Here is a 22,382-nt window from a genome sequence, read left to right on the forward strand (position 1 = left end):
AGGGGCTTCCCCGGTGGCGCAGTGGTTGAGAGTTCACCTGCCGACGCAGGGGACACGGGTTCGTGCCCCGGTCCGGGAAGATCCCACATGCCGTGGAGCGGCTGGGCCTGTGAGCCATGGCTGCTGAGCCTGCGTGTCCGGAGCCTGTGCTCCGCAACGGGAGAGGCCACAACAGTGAGAGGCCCGTATACCGCAAAAAAAAAAAAAAAAAATCGTGAAAAACAAAACTCAAGAGAGGCTGGAAAAAAATGAAGGAATATATTATTCCATGTGCTGTGATAAGCTTGGACCTGGACCAGTCTTCTAGAGGGGAAATTTTACTATGGTTGAAGCTTAGGTGCTTTTCCAGCAACAAGATTCAAAGGCTGCATCTATTAAGTACTCTGTGGTCATAATGATACCATTCGGTGATTTTTACCACCCTGATTGATTTACAGAAGATTAAAAATCCTGCTTGCTATATAACAGAGATGAACATAGTAGCCAAACCCTTTGATTCAACTGTGGGCCAATTGGAACATTAAAAGAATTTCTATGCCCTGGCCACAGAAACTTAACTTTGTTAGTTTCTTGTGAGATCTATTTCAATTTTGAAAGAAATTCGGTTTAGAAATTGTAATGGATTTTATTTTAAATCAATCATTAACCTAGCCCTTTCTGCCGCACTAGACAGAACTCTGGGTTACTTTACTAGCCAAAATATCCTAATCTTTTCTTCAGGAAGGTTATAATTGGTCATAATAGGTAAAGGTCTATGTGTGTGGACTTGGACCAGACTTCCTGGTGGAATTTGGGTTTCACCTTCCTTTTGACTAGGGTAGGTTAGTTAACCTCTTCATATCTCACTTTTCTCATCTATCAACCACCTAAGCCCGGGTGAATATTACAAAAGATAATATTTGCGAAGTGATGACATGGTGCCTGGCATGCGGTAAGTGCTCTATACATGTCACTTAAGAGGGTGATGTTGTGGGGCCTTTAACAACCTCTCAGCAGCACCCTAGGCCTCACTTAGGAAAACACTCATCATGCAGTATTGCCATTGCTCACCTAACTGTTTCCCTTCACAGCCCGTAGGCTCTAGGAGGGTGGGGACGTATATGTCTTATTTATTGATTGATCACCAATTGATCCCAGCACCTACCATGTTGCCTGGCATTAGTAGGTGCTAATCAATAGTTTTCCATGAAGGAATAATTGATACATGGTACTTTAAGATGATTTACTCATTGTGGGACTCTGGGAAAGTTGCCCCATCTCTTTGAGGCCTATGTCCCTCAGCTCTAAAATGGGGATGAGAGATTGGAGATAACTAGTGTGAAAATGGTTTTTAAAGTTTTGTTTTATTTTATTTTAATTTTACAAAGGTAGGAAATAGTTAATAAGGGGAAGTACAGCCAAGCGAAAATAGATAGTAGTGATTCACTTTCAGGAAGATAGTTCGATCTAGTAGTAAACAATCTTTGTTTGGTCCTAAAGCTTAGTCCTGTTATGGCCCAATACAGAGTCATCTGTCAAAAGACTTGCACACCTAAAAGAAAAAATACCTTTCTAAATCTTAAAAATCTCTAGATACTCCCAAATTGAGGGATATCCAGATTCAGACTACTGTGAAAGGCAACTCAAGGTCCTCTACAGCATCCACTGATCGATAACGAGAACCTGTAGCCTATGCACAGGCTGCTTGGTATTCTCAGATGATGGACATTTCTCAGGCCCTATCAGTGGATGTGTTTGCGTGGTGGGTCCACTCAGCAGATGTCATCACATCTTTCTTGTCATTTTTTTTTTTTTATCTGGGAAGCTCTATTCCCATGGCGGGATAGCCAGAATGGTACAGGCCTGTTTTTTCCCATTCCCAAATCCTTTTAGCAAGACAGACAGGCTGACTCCCCATCTCTTCAGCTGTACTCCTCACTAGTGATGTGACCCTTGGGGAAATAGTCACTGGTTATTACAAAGTCACTGACTATTATAAAAGACTAATATCTTGAAGCCATGTTCTAAATTAAACACAAGATTAAAGAGGAAAATATTACTTACAAATAAATGTTCCAGTTAAAGCAAGAGCTGTTTGCTCTTCTAGACAACAAAAATGTTTAAACACTGTTTTCCTTGGCAAGTTCACAGAATTTACTCTTTGCACAGTCTGCAAGTCGAGTTATAGACCATGCACGTTGTTAATAGTATACAGTGGTCTTGCAGGAAGCAGAAGATAGTTGGAAAATAAAATGTTTCATAAAAACAAAAAAAATCAATTGATTTGACAGTAACCCCCTTAAATGTCCAATTAAAGTAGTGACACTCCATTGATGCACTGATATAGTATACTTACATATTAACAAGAGCATATTCGAGAAAAATAGAATGGTAAACATCTTGAAATGCAACATAAATTATAGCAATCTACTGTAATGAAAATTCATTGCAATTCTGAATTTCATACTGAAAATTCATCCTCACTTTATGATACTTTTCATAAATTCTGACAAGAGCAATTTTGACAAACATGTGAAGAAAAATCTTTCACCTCCCAGTAAAACATCCCCTGGAGACAAAATTTAAAATACAAACCACAACCTCTTTACTGGATTAAACATATGATTTTCCTCCTTAGGTACGTGGATTTAAAACAGCTGCCAAGCCTACTTAATTACGGGCCCTTAGAGTCAAAATAGAAATGACGGATTTTCATTTTGATGGCAACCACGTTGAGTGTTTATTTAGCAATTGTGGGTAATTCTTTGGGTTCTGATTTGAAAATTTTCTCCAGAATTGGTTGCATATTGTTCATGAACTGCTGTCGTCTCAGTACTCAGCATTTCAGGGTCTCTTTCTATTCCTACTTTTTTTTTTTTTTTTTTTTTTTTTTGGATGAGGTTTTCTCCAAATTTAAAAAGTGATTTCTCACCTACAGGTACACAAACGAATTCCATCTCTGGAGAAAGAGATGTAGTAAACTGTTGATGGAGAAACATTTTTATATTTCAGGGCAGAGGTATGAAAGCAAAATGTCCTGGTCATCATCTCAGAGGGTCACTTTTATGGCCAACATTTTTCATTCCAATTCTTTAGTTCTTTACTGAAGTACTGAAGCCAGGCCAATGGTTCTTCAAGGAGACCCTTAATTTATGAAAGGTAAGGGGATGAGGCGCCCGTGTTCTATCTGCTGATCTGAATTGGTTTTCCGAGTAAGGAATAAGGCAGAACTTCAAGCTCCTAAACTTGAAGTTGTACAAAGAACTTTCTACTATTACTTTCTAATATACTCGCATATTTGGGAAATATCTTCATTTATCTTGTTTTAGCATCACAGCAATAATAGAAGGTAAGTAGGAAAGACATTCTTATTTCTGTTTGAACTGATAAACAAACTGAGTCTCAGAGATGCTACGTGCTTTGGTCAAGTCAAACACCTATACAGTACGCTGGGTCCTGGAAGTAAAGGCTCAGAACTCCTACTGCTGGATTCTTTGCAGTATAGCCATTGCTTCTGGTATCTTGATGGAGTGGAGGGGAGGAACCTAGAAGCTACCAGAAGAAGAAGGACTCACAAGAGTGTGTTTTAGGGTTGCCAGATAAAACACAGGACACCCAGTTAGAGATGAGTTTCATATAAATAACCAATACGTTTTTTAACATAAGTGTGTCTCATAAAATATTTGGGACATACTTCCACTAAAAAATTATGCATCATTGATCTGAAATTCATGTTTAACTGGGCATCTTTTTTTTCCTTCTAAGTCTGGCAGTCCTATCCTGTTCCCACCTCTGATTGGGTAACCCAGGTTAAAAAGTTGCCAGTGTCAACAACTTGCAGCATAACCTAGCGTTTTGGGTTGAACTGTGTCCCCCAAAGAGGACATGTTAAAGTTCTAACCCCTGGGACCTTGCATGTGACCTTATATGGAAATAGGGTCTTTATAGAGGTCATCAAGTTAAAATGAGGTCATTAGGGTAGATCATAATCAATATGACTGGTGTCCTTATAAACAAAGGACATCTGTTTTTTTTAATTACATTTTTTATTTTATATTGGAGCATAGTTAATTACAATGTTGTATTAGTTTCAAGTGTACAGCAAATTGATTCAGTTATACATATACATATATCTATTCTTTTTCAGATTCTTTTCCCATATAGGTTATTACAGAGTATTGAGTAGAGTTCCCTGTGCTATACAGTAGGTCCTTGTTGATTATCTATTTTATATATAGTAGTGTGTATATGTTAATTCCAATCTCCTAATTTATCCCTCTCATCCCCCCCACCTAAAAAGGGAACATTTGAACACAGAGACAGACACGCACAGAGGGAAGACCACGTAAAGACACACAGGGAGAAGACGGCCATGTGACTGGAGTGATGCATCTATAAGCCAAGGAAAACCAAGGATTGCCAGCAAATAACAGAAGCTAGAAGAGGCAAGGGAGGATTCTCCCCTGGAGCCTTTAGAGGGAGCATGGCCCTGCCAACATCTTGATTTCAGACCTCTGGCCTCCAGAATCGTGAGACAATGAATGTCTGTTGTAAGTCACCCAGTTTTTGGTACTTTACGATGACAACCCTAGGAAACTAATAAACCTAGTATAAGGTGGCATACAATTTACATCTCTTACTGTCACATTCTTACTGGCCAGAGATTCTGAGGTGCTTCTTGAATATACTTACTATCTTTTCATTTGGGACCTATGCAGCTGGTGTAAAGAACTATGCCTCGTGGTAAGCACTGCAGCCATGTTGAATCACTGTGATTTTATAGTTATTGCTCCACCTGAGGTCTTACTGGGGCTTCTGGTTCTCCTCACTTTCTGTACCCAAACATGAATAATTTACATCTGAGAACATACCACAATATGTAAACAACAGACTAACCAGAGAGGATTACTAATGAATTAGTTTGGTCACAAATCCAATCAAAATCTCCTGCCAAATTCCAATAATATTCAAAATATTTGATATCTTGGAATGGTATAATCAGAGCCACAAAAAGATGTGAAATGTGGCGGCAGAAACTAGCACGGACTCTTTAGGAGAGGACAGCTCTCTTAAAGACACGTTCTGTGTAGTACCTTTGCTCCTGCTCTGTTGAGAGGTCAGTCAGCCCGAATTCAAAAGAGCTGAGCAAACTGCATCGTGTGTGCCCCAGCAGCCAAGTAATGACTTGGATTGCTTTGTTCATTAAAAGCTTGTTTCCCTCTTTTCCTCTCCAGTGAAGCTTAATGGAGAGGTTGCTTTTTTTGAAGTTAGCACCTGGCAAGAAACACAACGGGCATATTAACCTTCTGATCACCCTGTCATCTCATTACCTTGGAATCACAGAATGACAAGTATATGGAATACAATATATTACTAAACTTGAAAAAACACGTTGGTGACTATGTACGTCACAAACCCAGAAGACTGCTAAGTGCCATAGAGTTATTCATTCTCTGATTAACGCTAAAGCTACAAGAGATTTGCCCAGAGGGGCAAGCCTCCTTTTAAGGTAGTACGACTATCAACTGTTTGATGCACACCCTTGAATGTACAGCCTGTGCCCTTGATTTTGCTTTTGCTGTTCCCTCTACTTGTTCTGCTGTTCTACAGCTCTTCTTCATTATTCTGGTGTCAGCTGGATGTCACTTCCTTGGGGACCTTTCTGGACACACCTCCTCTCTTTTTCCATAACTCTCTCTTTGTTGCCCTGTTTTATCCCCTCAGTGCAGTTATTATTCCAAAAATTCTCATTTGTATGTTTGCTATACGTTTATTGTCATCTCTCTCCACTAGAATAGAAGGTTCCCTGAAGGCAACTAGCTGGCTCTCTATCCATATTTGTTTAAAGAATGAATGAGTGAGTGAATGAATGAATGAATACTAGCTCTGTGACTATGGTCAATATTCAGTTGTCTTATCTGTAGAATTGGGAAAATATTGGTTATCATAGGCATGTTATAAGAATTAAGGGAGGTAATGATTCTAAAGACAAGAACTTGTATGCTTTATCTATCTTAACTCTTATAAGCATTTCTTGAGCTAAGTCCTAAAATGTCACCCCTACTTTACAAAAGAAGAATGAAGTTTCAGAGAGGCGAATTAACTTGCCAAAGACTATAGAGCTAGCAAATGTTAGATCTAATATTTGAACCAAGAGTTTTAGATTCTAAAACTTTTTCCAAACTGCTGACAAGCTTTACAAATACATTCAACATGAAAAATCTCAAGGACATCCAAGCCTGGATTTTCTTTCTCTATCCTGGCTGCTGTCTAGACTAAATTTTGTCTTAGTATACACCTTCTGAAGACTGGAAAAAATAAGAGCAATCCAAGAAACTGGGATCAGCACATTTATGAAGGAAAGAGGAAAGAGAAAATAAACAAACTTTATTAAGCAAATGCTCATCAGATAATATGTTCAAAAACATTTTGACAATTTGCAAAATCTGCCAAATTCACGTGTTAAGGAGGGGATGTAGGTAAAAGAGAAAACGGTACTCTGTAATTTTAGAAGATGTGATGTGACGACTGAAAGTCCATCCTAGTAAAAGCCTACAAATGGAGCAGAATCAATGATGTGAGGCCACCAGAACTAGTATTTGTGAGACAGAGAGAAAGGAAGTAAAATGTAACTTCTTCTTACCACTTCCCACTCTCTAACGATTGAAAACACATTCAACAATGAAAGCTAGGGTGGGATCAAGATGGCTAAGTAAGAAGACCCTGAGCTCCGCTCCCATCCATGAACACATCAAAACCACGACTACATAGAGGGCAACTCTCTCTAAGGATGACCTGAGGGCTAGCAGAACAGCTCTTCTATGATGAACGTTATACAGAAAGAACCACCTGGAGTCTGGTAGGAGAGGAGGAGGCACGATCTGTTCAGGATCCACAGCCATGGTGGATCCCCAGAAGATGAGGGAATGTCATAGGATCAAGGATCCTCCCTAAGGAACGAGGGGTTTGAGCCCCATACTGGATATCCCAACCCTGGGGTCCAGCACTGGGAAGGCCCTTTGGCTGGTTTGAAAATGACTGGGGCTTAAAGGGGGCTGTAAGAAACTGAGACTCTGCTCTTTAAGACCTTGTGGACAGCCTTGCTTGTTCTCAGTTCCAGAGCAGAAGCAGCAGGTTGAAAACTGCCTGGTGTTCTGGCCATCCTGTCAGGACCTTCCCAGTGCATCTCCCAGCCCACACAAGGCTCCTGATCCAACCCCTCCTGCTCTGGCACTGCTCCCAGCCAAGGTGGAGATCACCATCATGCTGGAGATAAGTGGAGCTAGCTCAGATTTTTGGCTCCAGCTGCTGGGACCCCAGCTCTGGCCCCAACCAAGGCAGAGACCGCCATTGTCCTGAGGAGAGCAGAAGTAGCTCAGATTTGTGGTTCCAGCACCTTGGGCTTTGGCTCTACCCCCAACCAAGGCAGAGACCACCATTGTGCTGAGGAGAAGCCCAGCTCACTCAGGGCTCTTACTCCAGCCCCTTGGGCCTCAGCACCCCCCCCTTCAGGGTGGCAACTGCCATCAAGCCTGGGGGAAGCCCTGGATCACAACTGGCTCTGGCTATATCCCCACCATCTTCAGCCTTATGCCCCACCAAGGTGACAGCTGCCAGTGCACTCTGGGGGAACACATAGCCTGTCCTCACTTCAGATTCAGCTCTCCCACCAAAACCACCAGGCATAGGCAGACTGCAAGGGGACACACCCATATAGGGACACACCTTCAACACCAGGATAGGTAACTGTTTTGCCCAATTGCCTAGAGACAAACAGAAAAGGTCAAACAAGGTGAGAAGACAGAGAAGTGTGTTCCAAATGAAAGAACAAGATAAAACACCAGAAAAAATTTAAAAACCCTACTGAAACAGAGATAAATGATTTATGTAATGAAGAGTTCAAGGCAATAGGAATAAAAATGCTTACTGAACTCAAGAAAAGAATAGACAAAGTAAAACTTCAACACAGAATTAGAAAATATAAAAAGGAACAAATCAGGGCTGAAGAATACAATAAGTAAAATGAAAAAATACACTAGAAGTAATTAACAGCAAATTAAGTGATACAGAAGAATGCATAACAATCAGAAAGAGAAATCAAGAAAGCAATCCCATTTACAATTGAATCAAAAGGAATAAAATACCTAGGAATAGATTTAACCAAGGAGGTGAAAGACCTGTTCTGCAAAAATTATGATATTCATGAAATGATACAAACAAATGGAAAGATATATCATGTTCATGGATTGGAAGGGTTTGTATTGTTAAAATGTCCATACTACCCAAAGCAATCTACATATTTAATATATACCTTATCAAAATACCCATGACATTTTTCACAGAACTAGAACAAATAATCCTAAAATTTGTGTGGGATCACAAAAGACCCTAAGTAGCTAAAGCAATCTTGAGAAAGAAGAATAAAGCTGGAAGTATCACCTTCCCTGGCTTTAGACTATACCACAAAGCTACAGTAATCAAAAGAGTATGGTACTGGCACAAAAACAGACACATAGATCCCTGGAATAGAATAGGAATTCCAGAAATAAACCCACACAACTATGGTCAATTAATCTATGCCACGGTAGACAAGAATATACAAGAAGAAAAGACAGGCTCTTCAAAATTTCTGTCGGGAAAACTGGACAGCTACATGTAAAAAAGTCAAACTAGAATATTTTCTCTTACCAAATACAAAAATAAAATCAAAATAGATTAAAGACCTAAATGTAAGACCTGAAACCATAAACTCCTAGAAGAAAGACTAGGCAGTATGCTCTTTGACATTGGTATTAGAAAATTTTTTTTTTTTTGGATATGTTTACACAGGCAAGGGAAACGAAAGCAAAAATAAACAAATGGGACCTAATCAAACTTACAAGATTTTTGAATAGTGAAGGAAACAACAAAACAAAAAGGTAACCTAGGGACTGGGAGAAAATATTTGCAAAAAATTTATCTGATAGAGGTTAATATTCAACATGTATAAAGAACCCATACAACTCAGTATTTTAAACATCCAATTAAAAATCAGGCAGAGGACCTAATAGGCATTTTCCCAAAGAAGACATACAGATGGCTAACAGGCACATGAAAATATGCTAACATCCCTAATCACCAGGGAAATACAAATCAAAAGCACAATGAGATATCACCTCACACCTGTCAGAAAGTCTGTTATCAATAAGACAAGAAATAACAAATGTTGATGAGGACATGAAGAAAAGGGAACCCTTGTGCACTGCTCATGGGAATGTAAACTGGTGCAGCCACTGTGGAAAACAGTACAGAGGTTCCTCAAAAAATTAAAAATGATCCAGCAATTCCACTCCCAGGTATTTATCTGAAGAAAATGAAAACACCAATTTGAAAAAGTATATACACCCAAATGTTCATGGCAACATTGTTTACAAGAGCCAAGATATGGAAGCAACTTAAGTGCCCATAAATAGATGAATGGATAAAAAAAACTGTGGTAAAATGTATAGAATGGAACATTACTCAGCCATAAAAAAGAATGAAATCTTGTCATCTGCAGCAACATGATGGACCTAGAGGGCATTGTGCTTGGTGAAGTAAGTCAGACAGAGAAAGACATACTGTATGTTTTCACTTTATATGGGGAAATCTAAAAATAAAACAAACTAACAAGTACAACAAAACAGAAACAGACTCACAGATATAGAGAACAAACTAGTGGTCACCAGTGGGGAGGAGGACGAGGGGTAAAATAGGTGAAGGCGATTAAGAGATATAAACTACTAGGTAAAAAATAAAGTGACAAGAACGTAATGTACAACATAGGGAATAAAAAGAATATTTTATAATAACTTTGTACAGAGTATAGTCTATACAAATATCAAATTACTACATTGTACACTTGAAATAAATATATTATTGTAAATCAACTGTATTTCAATAAAAGAAAAAAAAATGTTGTTCAGTGCTCTGAATTGGAAAGTTGGATTGTGATGATGATGAGATAGTTCAGTGTCTCTTTCACACACACACGCACACACACACACACACACACACACACACACACACACACACACACACACACACATCCTTTTCTTATGTTCTTAAAATTTGTCACAGGAATGGATAAAAGGAGTTAAGAGAAAGAGAAGCAGCAGGAGATTGAGGAAAAGTGCATTGATAGATGAGGTGACAAGTTCAAGATAGAGATCCTTGATTCTTAAAAATTTAGTCCCCTTCGTAGTTAGTTAATATTTTTATTTCCGGAGCATTTCAGTCTCCTTGAAAAAATTAGCATAGCGCGTGGTTTAGTGAGGAATAAACAGGGAAGACCTAGAAAGCACTTGAAAGTCATTAACTGCTGTATAAATAGTAAACATACAATAATGTTAATAACTTTAACGATCCTATCTGTCCTGCAGTGCCCTAAAATAACAGTGTTATGAAACCAGGAGGGCTAATAAATTAGCAGTGAAAATGAAAAAAAATAAAAAGAAGAAATATGTATGACTTTTTAAACATTTGGCCATATTCTAAAGTCAAGGGAAAACACTGCCTTTGATCTCTATCTGAAACCAAACATTTGGTGAAGATTCTTTTTCTGGGCCAAGCACCTCTATCAGTCTTTTAAAGGGCTAATTTAGAGAGCTAATAGACACTCTCCAACATCAGTTAGCGCTTTCATTACATTAATTTTAAAATTTAAATATAAAGGAATAGAGAATAAGAATTTAATTTCCTCTAAAATAAGCTATCTTAAAAAATAAGAAGGAACAAGTTAGTCAAAAGACAATAAAATGAAGGGTTATCTTATTTTAAAAATTGTTAACTCTTCGTGAATTTTAGGGGAGGAAAAATAAACTCCATAGGCCTGTTATACTAAGATTCTGTGAACTGTACTGAAAAAGCACATTGGGCTCCATTCATTCATTCCTTCACAGTCTATCTTTGTATTCCCATCATGTTGCCAAAAGGGTTAGAGGGATGTCAAGCCCGTACAATGAACGGTGTCTTCAGTGTTTAAAAGGAAAACTGAACTCTTTCTCATGATTCATACTAGTCTCCTTGCTGTTCCTTAAACTCCAGGCATGCTCCCACCTAAGGGTCTTTGCACTTGTAAACGTGCATCTTCTTCCTGGATATCCACACCACTCTCCCTCTCTTCTTTAGGTCTTTGTGAGACATTCCTTGACCGAGCCATCTAACCATTTCCCTGTTTCCTCAATTCGGACCATACTTTCACTAACTTTCCACCACCCTCATCTTTCTTTTTTCAGTAAGGACTTTGTATCACTTAGCATATCAAATGTTCCACTTTTAAAAAGTTTTCTTTTTCAGTTCCGGGAGGGGCAAGGCATTTTGTCTGGTGTTCACTGAGGGGATCCTTTGGATATAACATTCTTTGAAGGTTTATCATTTTATGTATTATAGAGCCTAAATTAATACCTACTTCATAGAGTTCTGTGATAATTAAGATAATTTAAGTAAAGAGCTTATCACAGTGGCTAGCACTTATTATGGCTATTATTTTGTTATAGACACACTTGTATGTTATATGTCTGGAAGAATCATGGAAAGTCTCGAAATGGCAAAAATAAAAAAAAAGAAAGATGACTGGATTTCTCATCTGATATACCCTCCCAGGTTATCTGTGACATTGTCTCCGAGGTATTTTACAGCTTTATAAATTGTAGAAAACTGTAGTAATACAAATTATTCTTGTCCATAGAAATGCAAATGATTTTTGCCCAGAGGTGCAATTGATGAATACGGCACTGATGCTGACCAGTTTTGCACCTGTTAAGGAATTCACCTCAGCATTTCTAATTGCCTGTATATGTGTCTGCTGTTTGGATTCTCCTTTGAATAGGTTGTGACTGATAAACCTTATTAATTAACAGTTTAAACAAAATCTTTGACATTTTATATTTTATGAGGATTATGACTTTATCTTTTCAATATCCTTTAACAAATATATAGTTCCCGTTACAAACTATGGATTCAGTCATGAGCAACAAGTCATTTTATTATTTTTATCAATGTTCTAAGTGTGTGTATTTTTTTGGGGGGGGACATTTTATTTATTTACCATTTTTACCCATTTTATTTTTGTTGTAGTAAAATACACATAACAATATTTACCATCTTAACCATTTTTAAGTGGCATTCATATTATTCTGCAACCATCACCACCACCCATCTCCAGAACTCTTTTGATTTTGAAAAAATGAAACTAAACACATTAAACAATAACTCCACACTCTCCTCTCTCCCCCCATCCCCTGGAAACCATCATTCTACTTCGTGTCTCTATGATTTTGATTTCTCTAAGCCAGGTATGTGTATTTCTTTTAATAAGTACTCAAGGGTATTAATTTGTGTTATGTTAATTTGTGCTCAGTACTCAACTTAAAAATAAATAAATAGAAAGAAAATGGTCAGAGAGGAAGCTGAATAAATGCTCTATAGTAGGGGAATGCCAAAGGAAGGAGGAGTGGCAGAAACCAAGATGGTGGAAGACTGGGTGCCAGACTGAGGAGTTTGTGTTTGGTTCTGTGGACTCCATTTGAACCATAAGGACACCACTGCAGTGCTCTTACTAATCTAAGGATATCACAACTCTCTCCAGTATTCTTGTTACGTTCTTCTTTCTGAGCAAACCAGGCCCCATATGTTTGGTAACTTCTTGATAATTTAAAGTCTGTTGCAAGTTGCCCAGCTGGTGATAGGAAAGCACGCAAGTACTTTGCCCTTCTTGATTTCATGCCAATGATTGATATCCCATTATTAATCAGGATAGATTTGTCATGGGGAAAAAGGAGATACTTAGATTGTGTGGTCCAGACAGCCTTGAGGGAATTAAGATCCAGATGCCCTGAGCGGGCAATAATAGACTAGACTATTCCAGAACTATTTCCTCAGCTGCCCTGGTTGTCAACTAGTTTTTTGTAAAGAGGCACTAAAGACTGATGTAATATTCTTTGAAAATTCATAATTTTATGTATTTTAGGGTCTTGATTAACATGTACTTCTTATTAAGTGATCATTTAACAAGATAATTTAAGTAAAGAGCTTATCATAGTGGCTAGTCCTTCTTGTGGATACTATTCTATTAGCCATATTCCCTTCCCACTCTTCCTTACAGAAATCTGTCCTCCTGAGTCTTTTCTTTGTCTGAGGGCATCACGTGTTACACAAGTGAGTTACAAATCCATGATTTATGTTGAAAGGGGAAGATTTTGAAACACTTGCCATTAATTAGTTTTATGAGTTTCCACCAGTGTCAGCGTACTCCATAAAATCCCTCCAGCCTCTTGTGTAGGGAAGTCCCTAGGTGGATTCAGTAGTCCGTCCTGATCTTTAGGGCATGGAGCCAAACACATGGCTTGCTTAAAATAAATGTATTTTTATCTCAATGATCTTCTCGGATCAAGGCTTTGAAATGCCTGCACTGCTCTTAAAACCATGGTTGTGAAATGCATGACTGTATTTCACTGGTTAAGATCATTGATTTGGTTAAAATCGTTGATTTGAATGAGGTCTGAACTGGAAGGCAGATGGCAAACTTCACATAGCATAAAGCCCCAGGGGTCTTGGTAAGGCAGTGGTAACGCCTGGATGTGTTAGGCTTGGGGCATTTACCTGTTAAATAACTCTCAACTTCCAGTTTTAAGAAACCAAGACGCAGTCACCACAGCTGTCAAGCATTTTGCATACTTTGAGAGAGAGCCCTAGAAACATTCCTGAGATGAACATATGCCTCTTCAGAAGTTGGCAACCTAAACAAGATGCTGTGTAGGAACACGAAAAGATAACAAGATGATCCGTTGACAAGTAAAGACAAGGAAGGCACAGAGTCCCTGGCGTCTTACTGAAGTAATGAGGTTAAAAAATCTTTCAGCAGGAAAAGAAGAATGTGGGCCATGTCTATTCAAGTTTCCTCCTGCATGCAGAGCCGGAAGCCTTGGTCATCGTGCCATTGCTTATATATATACTTCTATCTCCAAACTTGAACCTGTATCTAATTCCATCATGTGAGCAACTTGAAAGGTGGCTCCATAGATTCTACTGTAAATTGACCCAGTAGTAACAGTCATAAACATTTTCTTAACACTCTCATCTTTTCTATAAACTGCTCAATAATCCCATGAGATAAGCACTTATTATTTCCAATTTTTGCCTGAGGTTACTGATATTTTCAGAGCTTAAGTAATTTGTCCAAGGTCGTCTAAACACTTCGGAAATAGCAGAACTGGGATTCAGATCCAGGAAACCCAATTCCAGACCCCAAAGCTGGATCACTATTCTCTAATTCCACTGGCCTTAGGGGCAAATTTAACCACCAGATGTTATAAAACCAAGTCAAATATTAAAAAATAATACTCACTGGGATAAGTCACATAGAGCAGGTAAAAGAAAAAGAACCCATAATGTGTCCTCTAAAATCTTTTTCCTCGATTCATTTAAAGGCTATATTTTAATGGAAAGTGCAGAGCAAAAAAGAATCCAGACTGCATGTGTCAATAAAGATCACCCTAGTAAGTGCTCAGAATTCTCACCAGCAGTGTCTAAAGATGGTCATTTGATATTAGTAGTTAACTTGGTGAAGATATACCGAGAATAAGCCATTGCCCCAAGCACTGTACAGGTGTTAACACGTTATTCATAAAATCTCTCTGAATTGAGCATTATTTTCCCTATTTTACAGATGAGGACCGTGACACACACAGCTCACACAGGCCGTTAGAGGCATAGCTTGGACCGGAGCCCCGCAGTCTGGCTCTAGAATTTATGTGCCAGACCACTATGCTATGCTCCCTGTTAAGAATCTCGAGCGCTGTCGATTTTCCCCTGAAAGTGCTATTAGCAACAATTTTTCACAGCCTAATCACAAGCTCAATATTTACGTCTGTGTACATAGTTGGATGTGGAGAAGTTCCACATGCCGTATGTTACTGATATAACATCCCTATAAGGAAGCAGACATGTTGCTACAGTCTCTGTTTTATGGATAAGGAAAACACAAAGCCAGAAAGAGTAAGTCATTTGCCTAAGGTCGCACGGCTGAAAAAAGGCAAGAATGAGAATTAGAAACCAAGTTGGCTTGCTCCTGGTCCACGTTTGTCATATTACTTGAATGAGGCTGACAGCAAGATAGCAGTTATTTAGAGTTCACATATGTCTAGTTTTGAGAACAATCGCATCTTATTTCAGGGGAACTGCCTCATTGCCAAAAGCTGGAGCAAGAAATCCGTACACAGGGCTGGTTGCAGACACCCACTGCCAAACATAAATAAATGCCTTGGGTCTAAGTTAAGAGCATAGCCTGTGAGTGACTTACAGATATATGAAGAAAGAGTGGGTCCATTTGCTGGGCTGGTTTCTAGTTCTTTTCTAACTAGGGAAATGTTTCCCAAATTTTAGTCATTCATCTGCCCACCATTGTGAATTTTTCCTTATCAGTATATCACATAGGGGAATTTACATAATCTACATTTTTAGTAGGCTCGTGAATTTTATTTAGCCCAAGTCATACAATCTGAAATGACAGGTTTGATAATGTGAGTTATATTTTTTCAGGCATGCATTGAAATAAATGCAAAATTATTAAAAATATTCATCTACAAACCCCTAGCATCATCTTGTATAAAAACAAATATTTACTGAGCACTTACTAGGTGCCACGTATGCTTTAAAATACTTTATATATATATCAACCACTTAATTCTCATAACTATAAATAGGTATTTGTATTATCCACATTTTACAAATGAGGAAACTGGGGCACAAAAAATTTTGGTAATCTGCGTAAGAACACAGAACTGGCCAATGGCAGAGCTAGAGTTATGAATCCAGGTTGTCTGGCTTCAGAATCTGGGCTTTTAACAACTGGTGGCCTCCATGTTGGACAAACTTGAATTGTGTAGAAACAAACAAACAAACAAACCCAAACTCCTTCAATTGTGTAGCACCCTTGGACAGCACCATGACTCTAAAATCCCAGGTTCCTACTTGAGAACAGAGAGAAGTAGAGTTTCTATGATGAAGCGTGTAAGGAAAAAGATATTTTATGACTGTACAGGTCCAAATTGACTGATGCTTACAAGTTATTGTGGGAATGGATGGAGAATTGCTGGTCTAAGTCTGTTACCCAAGAATATACCACGAACTAGAAGCCAAGGAATAAGGAGAAGTTTGAGTTGGACCAGGTAAAGGAGAGGAACTCAAGGTTTCTTGGGTCCTGTCACACTCTTAATGTTTATTTGCCCAGATGTTAAGAAGCAAAGCTCCCTTTCTTCTTGATAAAGGTCACTGAGCTGGAGGGAAAACGTGAATTGTGCAAAACTTCATATGGAAATGTGGTAGGAATTCATTACAACAGCCAGGAGCAGACTGGAAGAATCAGAGGTGGTAAAATGCTACATAAACATAAAATTGAACTTTAGCTAAAGGGCAGGAGAATCTAGGGTTTTGCCAATCCTTTTGCCTTGTGATGGGGTAAGGTGGGGGGCCTGGGTGCTGAATTTTCAGAGTGGTATTAGGCATTTTAGAGCTGAAATGTAAACCCCTGCTATGTTTCCCTCCCAGCTTCCATGTCATCATAGAGCTAAGTATGATCCTCATTTGAATGTCAGACATAGAAACTGCAAAAGATACACAAGTAGGGGATTCCCAAAATGTCACCTCTGAAACTAGCATTCTGTTTCTGTCTAGCTAATACCATCACAGTTATCCCTATATTCTCCATTTATGTGTATACACATACACATGTACATGGACATCATGTAATTTTCAAGGACTGAAACAGCATTATTTAATTTAGTTTAATTATTGAAATAACCTTCAATCAATGATATTGTCATGTCTATTCTGTGAATGGGAAAATAGGCTGAGAGGTTTGGCAACTTGCTCTCAGCTAGCGAACGGTAGAGTTATGATGTGAAACTAGGTTTATGAAACCGATGAAAGACAACCACAAAATCTTTTTAACTCCTTCCACTGAGAGTCGGAGTCTAATTTCCTTTCCTTGAATTTGGGCTACTCTTAGCAACTTTCCTGATAAATAGAATGCAGTGGAAGTCGTGTTCTGGACTTTCTGAGGTTTGGTCATAAAGAAATGCAGCTTCTGCTCTGGTCTTTGAGAAACCTTGCTCTCAGGAAATTTCTTCTCAAGACATTCCCTCTTGGAAACCAGCCACCATGATCTGAGGAAGCCCAAGTGGCCCCATGGAGAGGCTCACATGGAGATTAATTGAAGCTGCAGCTGACAGCCTTGGTTGGACTCCCAGCCAAGAGCCAGCACCAACATGCCAGTGGTGCCGTTGGTTCACCCTTCACGATCTCTAGCCTAGTTGAGCCTTCCGCTGATTGCAGCACTAGCTGCTATCTGATTACAATCACCTGAGAGACTCTGTGCTCATTTCTTAGGCTGCTGTAACAGAGTGCCACAAACTGGGTGGCTTAAAACAACAGAAATGTGTTCTTTTACAGTTCTTGAGGCTCGGGGTATGAAATGAAGGTGTCAGAGGAGCCGTGCCTCCTTGGAAGGCTCTAGGGAAGAATCCCTCCCTGCCTCTTTTAGCTTCCTGTGTGTTCCTTGAATTGAGGAAGCATAACTCCAAACTCCGCCTACCTTTATTTTCACGTTACCTTCCTCTGTCCCTGTGTGTCTCTCTGGGTCATCTCGTCTCCTTATAAAGACACCAGTCATTGGACTTGGGGTCTACTCTAAATCCAGGATGATTTCATTTTGAGATCCTCAACTAATTATACATGTGAATATACAATTTCTAACAAGGTTACATACTAACATTCTAGGTGGATATGACTGCCGGGCGACAATGTTCAATCCACTACAGATGCCAAGCAAGAAATGTACAGTCAAGCTCTTCCTGAAATCTATCCACAAAATCATTGTCCTAATAAAACAGTTATTTTAAGCCACTAAGTTTTGCAGCAACAGAAAACCATGTCTTTCTGTCTTACTACACTGCCTCTTTTCACAGAACCTGCAATATTGAAGGTTTGTAACACATATTACAGATAATAGCTATTTTAAAAAATTTACTTGAAGTTTGAAAATACCTGTATTCTTTATCTCACAGAAAATTCAATTTGTGAACTACCAAGCACAGAACCTCACACATGATAAGCATTAGTATATATTAACTCTTTGTATTATTAATATTTCCCGTACCACAAAGATTTATTTGAATGTGTCTTCTCAAACAGAAAATCTTAATCCTGTCTCTATACACGAGCTAAGTCTCTAAATATAAAAATTTTTTTTCTTTATGTTTGTTCTCTATAATTTCTTGGGACTACTCCAAAAATTTAACTTGGCACAGAGTATGAGAACACATCCTGAACTATGGAAGGGTATAAGCTAACTTGGCATCAGTCACTTACATGCTACCAGTTTTGCCAAAAGAAAGGCATCTTTAGTTTGTGTGTGTATGTATGGGTGTGAGTGTGTATACACACACTGCATTACAATGTCATGGTGTCAGCAGCTGTGTTCTCTATTACAGTTTACTTAACTAAGGCAGAGGTGGGAAATCATCAGCCTACTGGATATATCTGTCTTGGACTTGTTATATCTAGTGCGCTGACCTAAAATTGAATCCAAGGAATAATATTATCCCATTGATGTTCGACATATCAAATAATTTCCCAAACCTAATAGTTAGATCATTAAGAACAGAACATCTGAAGGGTTAGGGCTAAAGAGAAGTTAGAGAACTAAGAACAATGGTTACACTGCCAATTTCAAATCACAAAAAACAAAGGGTAAACATTTTCCAAACCCATGACCCAAGTGAAGGGCAGGGGGTGGTGAAAGTTTAGGAACATCTAAGAAATTGCTCAGTGGTCTCCCTTTTGTCCAAATTCTCCTTAATTCTCTCTGTATGTGTCTCCCTTTCCTTCTCAATGCTGTGTCTCCTCATTCCATTTTCCTTGCCCTATCTTATCTTTGGTCTGTTAACTTTTTCCCAGTGACTTTTGTCCTTTCCATTTTTCATCTTAACCCAGTGGTAATTCACAAACAATTGCAATATTGCTTACATGTATATAGAATTTACTGAATGACAATTTTTCAAATTTTTAATTCTTGGATGGTTATCTCAAACAGAAATGTAAAATCACTGAACCAAATTGCATTATTTCCTTCTCTATGTCAAATAATTTCAATGATTTATTTTTGCCTCAGGCTCACTAATTGTATAATGTTTTTGAGCATACGCTTAGCTATGCCTTATTTTTAAAATAGTTTTTCCAATATAAGAGGGCGTTAAACACCATATCCTTTCTAGAAAGAGAACACACTTCATTAATTGCTGTTAATTTGGGAAGACTTGATTTGAATTAGTGAAGAGCTTCAATTAAATATGTATGTAATTTTTTTTCCCATGAAGTTTAAAATGTTTACCCTAAGAAGAGAAAACTGTAACTAGGCCAACACTCTCACTTAGTAGAGGTCTTTAGAGACTTATTTTATAGAAACGATAATATGTAGGAGGGTATGTAATAAAGTATAAGAAATAAAAATTTACTCACCAGAAACTTTCCTCAAAGATTTCTCAAGAGAAAAGGATTCAGAATGAAAGAACTGTGCTTCCCAGTATAGACTTAGGCGCTGAGGTATTAGGAGTAAAGGTGAGGAGCATGGAGCTGCTGGGTCCTCCAGCTGTCCTAGAGTGACCCCATATGGCCTTTAAGAGTGAGTAGAGCACAGGAAGTTACTTGCAGCAGAGAGGTGAGGCTGGCGTAGTGCATGGTATCTACCTCCATGACAAAAACTAAAGTCTGTTAAAGGAAGTCAAAGCAGACATAAGTGTGAGAAGATAATAGAAAGGACTAATGCCCGTGATGTGAGCTAGATACCGGGTATTATGGTCCAGCAACCCATCTGTAATGATCCATTTGTAAACTCTCTACACGGTTATCCTAAGGGAGGAGGCTTCAGAATAATCCCTCACACAGATTCCTCTTCCCTCAGTATTAAAAAGTCTGGTTTAAATGTGAATCCGATTTTGTGTGTGAGCTGTATTTTTTTTTTTAATAAGAAGAAATAGATTACTCAGCCAAACCTCAGTAATTTACACCACAGATTCATATTAAGTCTGAGTGTAGGTGCGTCTTTTCACTAAGAACAGAGACGTTTCAATGAATGATTATCACAAAAACAACATTAGAAGGTGATCAATGGCCAGATGGAAAAACTGGTCTCCTTTGCATTCAAAGAATTGCTGTGGGGCAAACAAAAATTATCCTAATCTATGTATGTTTGTGCTCAATCTATGTGTGTGCTCAATAGATATTGGTTAAACTGAATTTACTGAAATTTATAATACATGTGAGCCGCACGTTGAATTGTAGAAAAAACTTCAAAGGTTCATTATTTCACATGTAGTATGAGATCGACTCAATTATACCCTGAGAGATACTCTGAATATTCAGAAAATTTCCTCAAAATTTTGTTTTCTTTTGTGAAGAATTACAGCTTCATTTATAGTACACGAAAGAGACCTCTTCCCTCCCCTACAATTGGAGTGTGCCCCAGAAAAGTTGTCATTAAGTAGTCAAAGAATAATTGTCAGAGGGTTATAACAAAGAAGAGAATATTAGTAAGCTTCAAACTCAAAATGTCCCAAACTGAATTTGTCATGCCCTTCCCATTTCCCTCTTTCAAGTCTGGCTCTTACATTGAGTCCACTCTTCCAACCAGGCAGCGTGTTTGAAGTCTTATCATGAGCTTCTTGGTTTATACAAAATCAAGTTTATCATGAAACCCCCTTTTTCCTGGGTTTTATCTCTTAATTTCCATTTCCATTATTTAGATCCTCATCTTCTCATACATGGACGCTTCAGATAGATTCCTTTAGTCCAGTTTCATCTTTTGTCAATCAAATCTACCTCTTGCTTTTTAAAACCTTGATTTCATCATGCCATTCCCTATAAGCTTCAGTGGCTCCCTATGTCCCGGCCCATTAAGTTTTAGTTCTCTGTATGGCTTTCAGGTATCTCCCTTGTATTTACATGTACAACATCTCTGTGGTTATTTATTACAGTTGTTCCATGGTATCTGCAGGAGATTGGTTCCAGGACCCCCTGTGGATAACAAAATCTGTGGAAGATCAAGTCCCTTACATAAAGCGGCACAGTATAGCTACCCCTCTGTTTCCGTGGATGCAGAGCCTGTGGGTACGGGGTGGACTATACTTCTCCTTCCCTTGGAATCCTAAATATTTGTAAATTCAGGCAACGTCTTTCTCTACAAACACATTACACTTCTCCCTTATGCTGTATCTTAGACCATTTTGTTTCCAAAAAAACCTCAACCCTTTCTATATCCATTTACCTCTCCTTCAAAGACAAACTCAAGTCCTGCCTAACTTCCCGATCCTTCCAGCTCTTCGGTCTCCCTTTCCCACACAATGCAGTCCTCTACTGCAGTCCAGATTAGAGTCCTATATTGCTTCAGGTGTGATCACTTTGTTTCCGCAAGTGAACTTAAGTTTCTTGAATGTAAACATCCCTTCCTCAAGAAAGCCTTTTCCAATTATACCTTCCACCTCCAGTTTAGGTTAGGCCTCCAAATTATGTGCTCCCATCACACCCTGTGCTTTTCCATCAAAACAACTTGCACTTGTTTGCTTATTTCCCTCCTGGGCCGTGAACTGTTTTATGGTATCAGTCTAACCCATCCACATTGTGCGCCATTGTATCCCGAGGACAACTATTGTATCTCTTAGTGCCTGGCGCACAGCAGTTGCTTCAAAAACACCTTTTGGTATGGTGACAGATGGTGACTACAAACCCATTACGCTTCTTTTTGTACAAACATGGATTTGAAAATGATCGCGTATCATGGTGATCATTTTGAAATGTATAGAAATATTGAATCACTATGTTGTGTACCAGGAACTAACACAGCGTAGTAGATCAATTACATTTCAAAAACAAACAAACTCATAGAAAAAAAGATGAGAATTGTGGTGACCAGAGGCGGAGGGTGGAGGGAGGAGGAATTGGATGAAGGCAGTCAAAAGGCACAAACTTCCAGTTATAAGACAAATAGGTACTAGGGATGTAATGGACAACGTGATAAATGTAATTAACACTGTGGTATGTTATATATGAAAGCTGTTCAGAGAGTAAATCCCAAAAGTTCTCATCACAAGGAAAACACTTTTCTATTTCTTTAATTTTGTGTCTGTATGAGATGATGGATGCTCACTAAACTTATTGTGATCATCATCTCATGATGTATGTATGTCAAATCATTACGCTGTACACTTTAAACTTGTTCATTGCTGTATGTCAATTATATCTCAATAAAACTGGAAGAAAAAAAACGCCTTTCGACTTACTGTGAACCTGAAGGCAAGGGCCACAGTTTTGTTTTGTTATTCCGCCAAAAC

Source organism: Neophocaena asiaeorientalis, unplaced genomic scaffold (assembly GCF_003031525.2).
Source record: "Neophocaena asiaeorientalis asiaeorientalis breed wild unplaced genomic scaffold, Neophocaena_asiaeorientalis_V1.1 scaffold229, whole genome shotgun sequence".
Taxonomy (NCBI): Eukaryota; Metazoa; Chordata; class Mammalia; order Artiodactyla; family Phocoenidae; genus Neophocaena; species Neophocaena asiaeorientalis.